The following is a 10,066-nucleotide window of genomic DNA, read 5'->3' as shown; positions in this document are numbered from 1 at the left end:
ATTTTCTCATATGTCATTTTTAGAAAATCAGTTCTTAATAAAAGTTCTTTTAAAAAAGAAATTAGAAAAATCATAATCAATATAATATTTTTGATTTGTTACTCAAGCAGTTGTTTTTGTGTGTCCAAATTTTATATATGTTTGTTGAATGTAAAAATGTTTTTTTGTCATTCTTAATAATTCTAATGTCTGGATATATTTGTCTTTGGGTTAAGGATGTAGTTCGGTAAACTGGTTGACCGACAATGATATCTGCTGCATTCTTGCTGAGCACAACACTCAGCAAGAATGCGAAAGATATCGTTGTGAAGGTTAAACAATTAAATCTAGTTGAAACTTTGCCAAAGAGACTACAAATCTTGCAAACATTGCTGCTTCAATTCCTATATTTCAACATATGTAAATAAAAACAGATTGGATCCGCTGTTCTTGTGGGCCATGCGCATCGTGACCGTGTGGCCTGTATTTGTGTGGTTTCGGTTTGTGCTGGTTTTGTGCCTCATGCACATGATACGTGTTGGAGATGTGGTTGAGCTCGTGTGGGTCAGGTGCAGTGACAGTATTGTTCCAACCTTCTGATAATATTCTGCAGGAGGCGCTCCTTGTCAGCACCCTGTACATACAGCAGCATGAAAGAAAGGTTTTTTTGGGGTTTTTTATTCACCCACACACAAACAGGGAGTTGAAGGTTTGGTACGGCTTGCCTTTATTCAGCCCCCACTGTATTAATGCGGTGAAACCACCTTTCACTGCAGATACAGCTGGAAGTCTATCAGAGTTGGTCTCTTCCAGCTTTTGCCTGTTCTTTCTCTCAAAGTAGCCTGAGCTCAATCAGATTGGATGGTGATCTGTGAACAGACGTCACTTATCTTGGCATCCAATTGTCATGTGACTTTTGAGCAAACTTTTAAAATGTTGCAAAAAAGGAAAGCAAATAATTTCTGTCAACTAAGCATGGCTCTAATAGACAATAAAAAGTAAAAGTTGCAAACTAGCGCGGACCACACATCTTAGAAAAATGGAGAGAATCCTCCCCTCTATGCTACAGGCTTGGACCAGACATTTCTCAGACTGTCGTCCCTCTGGTAAGGTACAGACCCAACGGTAGACGGTAAAATTCGCTACATTAGCATGGGAGCCAACAGCAGTATGGTTTTTATGCTTGACATTGGAGCAACATACTCCTAAAATCAAATGAGCCTTTAAAGAGGGTTTATATAAATGTCAGTGTATCTGCACCATCCAGTGTGTGTGAAAGGTGGGCATGCGAAGGCACCAGGTTTGGGCCGCGCTCCCTCACGCCTGGTTCCTCCTGTCAACTATGAACTTAGTTTGGCTCTAGAGCAAAAAACACCCTCAAGACAGCGTAAAACCTTTTTGCAAAATTCATAAATTCACTTAGTAATTTACTATTTTGATCAACCTTTCCTAATGCATATTGATGGAAACACAATATGTGATTCCACTGACTGTAAAATTTTACAAATTGGAATTGCAAAAATAAATATATTTTTCAGAAAATGTTGTAGGATGAGGTGTTTTTTCAGATGAATAGAAACAGGTTTACTGCAATGGAAACACTTTTTTCATACCAGTTGTGATTTACAACTGAACGTCGTAGGAGGATGATGGCCAGGCGTGTTTTTAAGGACTTATTGCTTGAACAAACTTTCTAAGGTGTGATTTTAATTGCATTTCTTATTTATTGGAAAGTGCAATTGCATAATTGTGGGGGTTTTTTTACATTAGCGTAATATCAGCAAAGTATTGCATACAGAAATCACAACTACTAATATTTAATTAAGTCTTGCCACAGATGCAAATTAGACTAAAGCCTGATTATGGCCCATTCTGAACTCAGGGCTTGCAATTAAGTCCACCTCTTTCCTCACAAGCTCTGACCATCCTCCCTATCCCTACACAAGTAAACAATCCCATCTAAGGCACTTTAGAAACTGGAAGTTGGAATTTCAGAAATGAAGACACACCTATTACTGAGACCACTGTTGTGCAGCCTTTCAAGGTGTCACCAAAGGTTTCACCATTCAGTCTTGCTGCCCTTTAATGCTGTTTGCTTGCATTAGACGAGCAAATGTAGGGAGTGGTGATCGCCGGGGGCGTTGAGTGGATGTGGGTGTTGCTAGTGGGATTCCGTGAAAGTCCTTGGTGGTGTGAGTGGAGTTGAGTGAGATGTGTGATGCAAGCTGTGGGGGCCGCTTGGATGTAACTGCTGTCAGCAAGGGATGAAAGAGAAGCTGAAACTTCCACACTCCAGTCTTTAATCCTCTTTTAGCTCTGATTATTCTTCACCTTGAAGCCTTTTAGTGCCTTCTTACACTTGCTGCATACTTTTGAAACGTAGAGGCGTTTCTTAAATGAATTTCAGTGGCACTAGTGGCCTTTATTCGACAGAAATCTGTCAGGATTAATGCATATTAATGTATATGCAGTGGGTGTGTTTTTCTGCATAAGTTATGCAGAAAAACAATGATTTCTACTTGAGGCAGAAGAAGTTTTATTCCCTTTTTAATGGTCTTCAGTGACTTTTCTTGCTGCCCCGGGTTCTGTAAGCATTAATCCTCTTGGGAAGTATTTTGGCGCTCTCACTCTCTACACAGCAGATTTTAAACAGTGATTTCCAAGGTCTATTTGTGTTTTGATGACCTCAGGCTACTTTTGAAGTTTCTTCAACAGCCAGTTTTTGTTTTGTTTTTTGAAATCCTCCTGAAGCTGATTTGGATGGTTTTAGCGATGGCGAGTTTCGCATTTCATAGCTCAGCTCTCCAGAACCCACACTTAGGCTGAATCACACTAACAAGAACAAACTTTAGATCTGTGCTCTTATGTCAGCACTACCGCTCCCTCCCTTCAGTCTTTCCGGCATCAAGTTAGACAAATCCTGTTTCCTCCAGACCTGAAGAAAAAACTCCAGTGTGCCAGTATATTGTTAAAGATACAGTTGAAACTAAAAGTTTATGTACATTGAATAAAAAGATGTTTTTTTCTTACTGTCTGAATTTAAATCTGACCAAACTTCTCTTGTTTTAAGTCAGTTATACCTAACTCACACTGCAGGGTTTCTAAGCCATTTTTTGTCTGGATACAATGAAAAATTTGCATCACTTTTGGATTGACCAAAATTGGTTTAATTTGCTAAATGCCACAACAATGAGAGAACGAATAGATGATTTTTAGTTTGAAATGTGCAAATTGACTCCAGAACAAAACCTACAGACCTTCATCATCCACACTGAAATGTGTCATGTACTGAAATGAGCTGAAGGGCCACTCAGCGAAAAGGAAGCTGTTACTTCAGAAGACCCATAAAAAGCCACACTGTCGTTTGTAAATGTCTGCAGAGACAAAGAACTTCATCTCTGTAGACGTGTCCTGTGGTACGATGAGACTAAAGTTTGTCCATGACGGCCATCACAACATTTGAAGGAAAAAAACCCAGGGTATTAAACCATCTCAACTCATTTGTATGCGCTGGGGAAAATATTGCCAAGATTCTAAAGATTTATGTGTGAGCTCATTGTATTTTAATCTGCTGGACCTTATGTCTCCCTTAGGTTCAAAGTTCAATCTTGGTCAACATTCTATCTAAAGGATTATAATGCAGATCAGACATGATGTTCACTTAAGCCAGACTGAAAATTCCCAGTCCTCTGCTGAGATACTCTGGTGTGACAGTTCTTATAGACAACCCGGGTATAAACGGTAGAGACTCTTTAGTCTAGACAGAGCAGGCGGTGAGCGCAGGTGGATGTGTCTGCTTTCTGTTCTCCTTCTTGCAACAATCAATAAAATGTTGGTTGAGTGAAAATCATTGATCTCTGCTTGGTAACTTAGAGTGAGAGTTTGTTAGGAGGGTTTTTGTCTCGATTTACCTTTTTTTCCCCATTACCACTTCATAAAATGAATGACATGATGACTAAAGAACAATATGTAGAAATATTAAAGCAGCATCTAAAAACTTCATGAAGGTGAAGTTGCCAGCAGACTGGTCTTCCATATGGACAATGATCCTAAGCATCCAACCCAGTGGTTCCAAAGTCGCTTAAGAAAACAAAGGCAATGTGTTGGCGTGGCCGTCATAAAGACATGATCTCAATTCTAGAGAACTTTTGGGCACATATGGAAATCTGAATGCATGATTTGTCCTACAAACCTAACTCAGTCCCACAAATTCAGAATGAGCTATTGTGAGAAGCTTGTGGAAGGAAAAACATTTGACACAAGTGATACGCTTCAAAAGCAGGAAGTGGACTACAGAGTGGGGCACTATGGGTAACTACAGCCAAAGCAAATGCACAAGTCTATTGCTAGCAGGAGAAATGGCTCAAGGTCATTTATCAAAGATGAAAGAGAAATCCTGCAACCTCTAAAATCTGATGCCGCTCTGTTTTTACTTCCATTTTGTGAAGAAGGAAGTTGTGCTCAGTGTCTTCTTCAGATGTTTTCTCCTTGTTTCCTTCAGTGGTTCTCTGTGCCGCGCCACCACAGGCGAGGAGGAGAACAGGTTTTTCAAAACGTTTGGTTCGTTTGCTCCACTGGAGCGGCTGGAAATGTAATCAATGTTGCAGTTTTAATCAGAATCTACTGGACTAATCAGCTGTGAAAACAACTTCACTGACATAATTATTAACTGTACTTGTGACTTGCAAAACAATGACTTTAAAGATTTTATATTTGTAAAAAATAAATAAATAAATAAAAATCTGTTAAACTTTGAATAATCTTTCTTCAGGTCAACTTTAGTAAAAACAAATGAACAGACCATCTCCTTTCCAGCAGAAGTCACAGTTCATCAGGACCAACCTTGTCTAAAGTGGTCACAGCAACTTCAGTTTCTGCAGTCCAGGTTCAGCTTGAAGAAAGAGACTTTTGTACGACAACTGCAATTAAAAGGTTTAGAAAGGCTGTTATCAGAGCTGTGAAAGATGCTGCTAACCCACCATCTGGATGCACTTAATCTGTCTGTGGCTCCAACAGGCCAACATTTGGGCAGCTTCCAGTTGCTACGCAGACTGCTGAGATCGTTGTGCATTGGAATTGTGTGCGTATGTGTGTGTGTGTGTGTGTGTGTGTGTGTGTGCAGGCCGCTCCGGGGTGTGACTGAACACATCGTAGGTCCATAGACCTTCAGCGCTGCCGGAGCTTCTGAGCCAAACTTGACTGCTTATGAAACCCAGCTGAATCAGAATGCTTATAGACCTCAGAGTGGGCCTCATAAAGCAGCACCAGTAAAAAATCCATACGGGTACTATAGCCATACACACACACACACACACACGCACACGCACACACACTTGCGTCTTTTCAGGTCCTGAAATAGCTTTCAGCCTCCCACTCCCCCTTATATAAGCTCCCAGCACGGAGATCCATCCTCTGGTAAAGGCTAGGGTGTGTGCAAGTGTTGGTGTGTGTTATTGCATGTGCCTGTTTCTGTGCGCACATGTGCGCCTCTGCTTCTTGTCTGTGTGAATGCCAGTGTGTGGGCAGCAGGAGCGTCTTGATTTGTGAGAGTGTGTGTGTGTGTGTGTGTGAGTGCGTGCGTGTATGGAAATATTTTAGATGTTTCTTTGCCGAGTCCTGCTGGTACCTCGGTGTGTGACGAGTTACATAGCATGTGCTTTAATTGAACAACTCCTGTCTTATTTGTGCCATTTTGACCATCATGTGATGTGACGGCTCAGAGAGCTGGTGATATGATTTTGAGTCTTAAAAGGGGGGGGGGATCCATATTCAGCAAGAAAACAAAACAAAACAAAAAACAAAAGATGTTTCCAGATGAGAGTATAAAACAAACTGAAACCTTGGAATACACCACCTTGGATTTTTTTCACATTCTGTCACAATACATCCACAAACCTTCATGTATTTTATGGTATTTTTATGTGGCAGAAAAGCAGGAGTCAGTATAGAACTGTGCAATGGATGAAAAATGTTTTACAAACACCAACAGGTTATATACAATATTTATGGTTAGACATTTTTTGCGGTAGGATCACCTTACAAACAACAAACCTACTGCTCGAGTTTGAGAGGAAAACATTAATTTCTTTGTGTACATTAAGGTTATGTTGGAACAAAAAAAGTCAAGATGTTAATTACATTAAATTAAGATTTTAAAGGATTCAGTCAAAGCAGATGTTTAAATTACACTCAAAATCTTATATTAGATCTTAATACACATTCCAGTTAGATCCAGTCAGCTGCAGTACTTGCAGATTTTTCTGTGTCTTGAAATTATTCTAGGGAAATTATTTGTGCTTTTTTTTTGTAGAGCACATCTAAGACATAAGAAAATGAAGGTTGGAAGAGTGAAATATGTCACTGTATTACTTAAAAGACATCAATTCTGTAGAAAGTCTGCTCAGATGATAAAAAAACAAAACAAATAAAACAGCATTTTAATTTGGTGTGATACTTTCATCAAGTCTGGTGTTTCAGTGAAGAAAATATCCATATGAGCACACAAAAATCAGGTCATATACAAACTGAATGGAATTTGAATCTTACCGTTTTCTAAACGGACAATGCAGAGGAAGAGCGTATATAAATAACAGATTTAGACATTACTGTAGTTTGCACATGATGGAAAGGAGAAAAAAAACAACCTGTCAACTTGCTGTTGACAGATTTAAATGTCTTAAGGATATTGGGTGAAAGGCAGTGAGTCTGTGAGCACAAACAGCAGAGTATTTACTCATTCCTCAGTTTTTCTTGCGTCCTCAGATCACCTGTGCTCTGCCGTCTACTCTTCCCACAGAAGTGCTGTTCAAGTAGATCCACAGCTTTCCTGAGTCCTAACTTTAACTTTTAAGTCTGTATTTTCTGCATGTTGCCACAAGCAGTAACCTATTTCATACCTGTGAGCTGAGATTAAACATTTAGATTATTTATAATTTGTGGTTTTCTCTCTGACTATTTTCGTCCTGAAGAGTCAGCATAATCTAAACTAACATGTTTATTCTGTATGTTTGTTAAAATATTATCTTCTGAGCTAATTAGCTGCAACTCTCAGTGTCATGGCAACACGAGTTTCTCTGCACGTGTCTTTTCATGCACTCAAGTGTGAGTGTGTAGGCGGAAGCAGGCTGGTAAAGTGGGCCTCTGCATCAGTTTATCATACAGCATCACTGCGTAATGTGCTTTGTAAGTTTTCAGGTTGTTACGCTGCGAGTTATTCATCAAATCTTCCGAGTGCTGCATGTTGAAGCCAAACAGGTGTGGATGATTAATAGTGTGGTATATTCTCTCTATGCCAGTTTTGAGGCTTGGAAGATTCTTAAGTCAGCTGGAAAAAAAAAAGAAAAAAGTCTAGTATAATTAACATGTTTTCCAAAATGGGAAACATTTCAATGATTTATAAGGAGCTTTAAATAATTTGCGGCAGGGTTCAATGCGCTGCACTCATTTCAGATTTGCTATGGTAGCATAAGTTTAAAAACCAAACCCTGAGTCCTTTATCTTCCACCTGATGGTTACGCTTTATTTTAAACCAGTTTATCTCACAAAATTATGACGGAATCAAAACATTATATATTGTAGTTGTAATGTACCAAGATGTGAAATGAGTAATAATTTCACAAAGCATTGTACAGCCATGGAATCTTTTATTTACTGCTTTCTCTGTAAAATAGCTACAATAGAATATATTTTATTCCCTCATCACCAAATTAAAATGTTTTTTTGTTTGTTTTTTTTAAAGTGCATTTTTGCCCACAAAACACAAGGCAGTTTTTAGGTCATATTTTAAATACTCAACACTAAATAGAAATACTCAGCTTTTTTTCTATTCAAAACTTTCAATTTCCTACCATCCTCCAGTTCTAGTTAATAACAGTATCTCTGCGAGCAATTAACAACTAAACTTCCATAATATATGATTGCTTCTTTTTATTGCACCCCTGGGATATTTTAGTGCATCAGTAAGCATTTTCATTCTGCCACTAACGTTGCTTATGTAATAAGTACAGTCATTTCAATAAGAATTTGTCTAACTGCTTTGAAAGACTGACTGGAAATTTTACTGTAGATGGTGAAAAGAAAGTCTAACTGGATGTGAGCCAAGCGCTAATTATTAAACACAACACGCAGGAACTGATGTTACAGACAAGGTTGTGTCCTTAGGCGGTCTTGTTCAGTTCTCGTGCCAAACCGTTACTCATACTTCACAATGCCCACGTATTTATCTGACCCGTCGCTGCACCACACCTCCCCGTTTTACGTTATTTGTCCCAGTTTTTAGCCAAGTGTACAGAATTTCTGTACTTCTTTGAAATATACCGCCAGACAGACAGCCGTTATCCACAAGTTAAGAAGACTTGTAATAGTGAAATCTCTCGGGAGTAGCTGGTCTACCATAATTATTAATGCCACTGATATTTCAACCAGGAGGTCATGAAAGAACCTTAAACAACCTCTAAAGCTAGCATGTTTGTGATTCAGTAATGAGCGCTGGCAGATTTGACCCAAATCCAATTTATTTGTCAATAAGCAACACATATATCAGACTTCTTCATGACAGTTCGATTGAACCAATTCAGATTTTTTTTTCACCCCAAATCCCCCCTCAGAAAATCCAATTTGTGCCACATTTTACACGTCACAATTCCACAATCCAGACGTAGACAATGCCTGAAGGAAGCCGTGCTGACACTGCATGCAGATAACTAGCTGTGTTTTCATTAAGTAAAACTGCGGGAATTGGAATTTAAAAAATGTGTTTGCCTTACAAATGTGCCAATTTTGAAGAAAAAAAAATCTAATTTTTCGCTAAAAAGTTTTGGATGGGTTGATTTTTCGGATCAACAGCCGGATGTTAATACTTGCTAGAAAGACTAAGAAGATGATGGAACGTAGTAGGACAATGATGCCGCAGTCTTTTTAATTACTTATCATGTGAACAATCTTATTTAAATTGGATTTTATTGTGTTTCTTACTTAATGGAAATGCCATTGAGTAAGAAATTTGCAAAATTTGTAAAATTGTATTTTTTTCACCATCAGCGAGACTGCGCCAAAAGCAGAAAGTAGACTATACAGCAGAGCATTCTGGGTAAATATAACCAGCATTTCTCAAATATAATTTGACAACAGACTGAGGGTTTTACTTCACTACAACGTACATTAGTGTTCAAGTAAACGGTTCAAAGACTGATTAAAAGCTGCTGTTTTCTTCCTTTCAGTTTTTGTATTGATGTAAAAAATAAAACGTTAACACTGTTTAATAAAATTTGAGAGAGGCTGAAACAGAGGTTTTGTTTTCTTTGCTCGTGCTCATTTACGAGGTTCAACATAAAACCAAACTGCAGTGAATGTAGCTCGTTTATTTCAGCAGACGCGACTCATGCACTCCACCGGATTTGAATGTGGGTTATTAACTACACACAGATTCATTAATCAACAACCCACATATAAAGTGGTGTGACAAAAATCTTTCCCCGCTCATGAATTATGTTTTATTTTTTTGCATGTTAGCACTTAGTGTTTCGGGATAACGGGTTTAAATATAAGGCAAAGAAAAAAAATTAAAAGAAGGAGAAAAAAAATACAAACTACGTGACCCTGTAACTGTGATTTCAGTCCCCGTGGAAAGATAAGTGGTTTCACCTGGTTCCGCTGTTTCTAGCCACAGCCAGCCCTGATTACTGCCACAACTGTTCTGAAATATGAAGCACCTGACAAAGAGAAGCGCATGCCAGACCAGTAGGTGGCGGTAAGGCACTAATTTCGTTGTTTGCCAACGGCCAAAAAACATCAGAGAAGATGAGAAGCAAAAAACGATCATTAAGCAAAACCTAAGAAAGGGATGGCAACAACAAATGCAGGTGGGATTATGCATTTTTTAAAGAGAAAAGGGAAATTATAAATTTAGAAATATTGTACCTAACAGATTTTTAATAATAATATATAATAAATCCCAATATTGTGGAGCAAAGGAGACAATAAAACACATTATTTTAGTTTGTAGAAAATGTAACATTGAAAGGAGAGGGATTAAAGGACAGTTCAGACAGCAAAAGTATTCACATTTTATAGTTGAATTGAATAACAC

Source organism: Gambusia affinis, linkage group LG13 (genome assembly GCF_019740435.1).
Source record: "Gambusia affinis linkage group LG13, SWU_Gaff_1.0, whole genome shotgun sequence".
NCBI lineage: Eukaryota > Metazoa > Chordata > Actinopteri > Cyprinodontiformes > Poeciliidae > Gambusia > Gambusia affinis.
Note: the sequence above shows the minus strand (reverse complement) of the source record.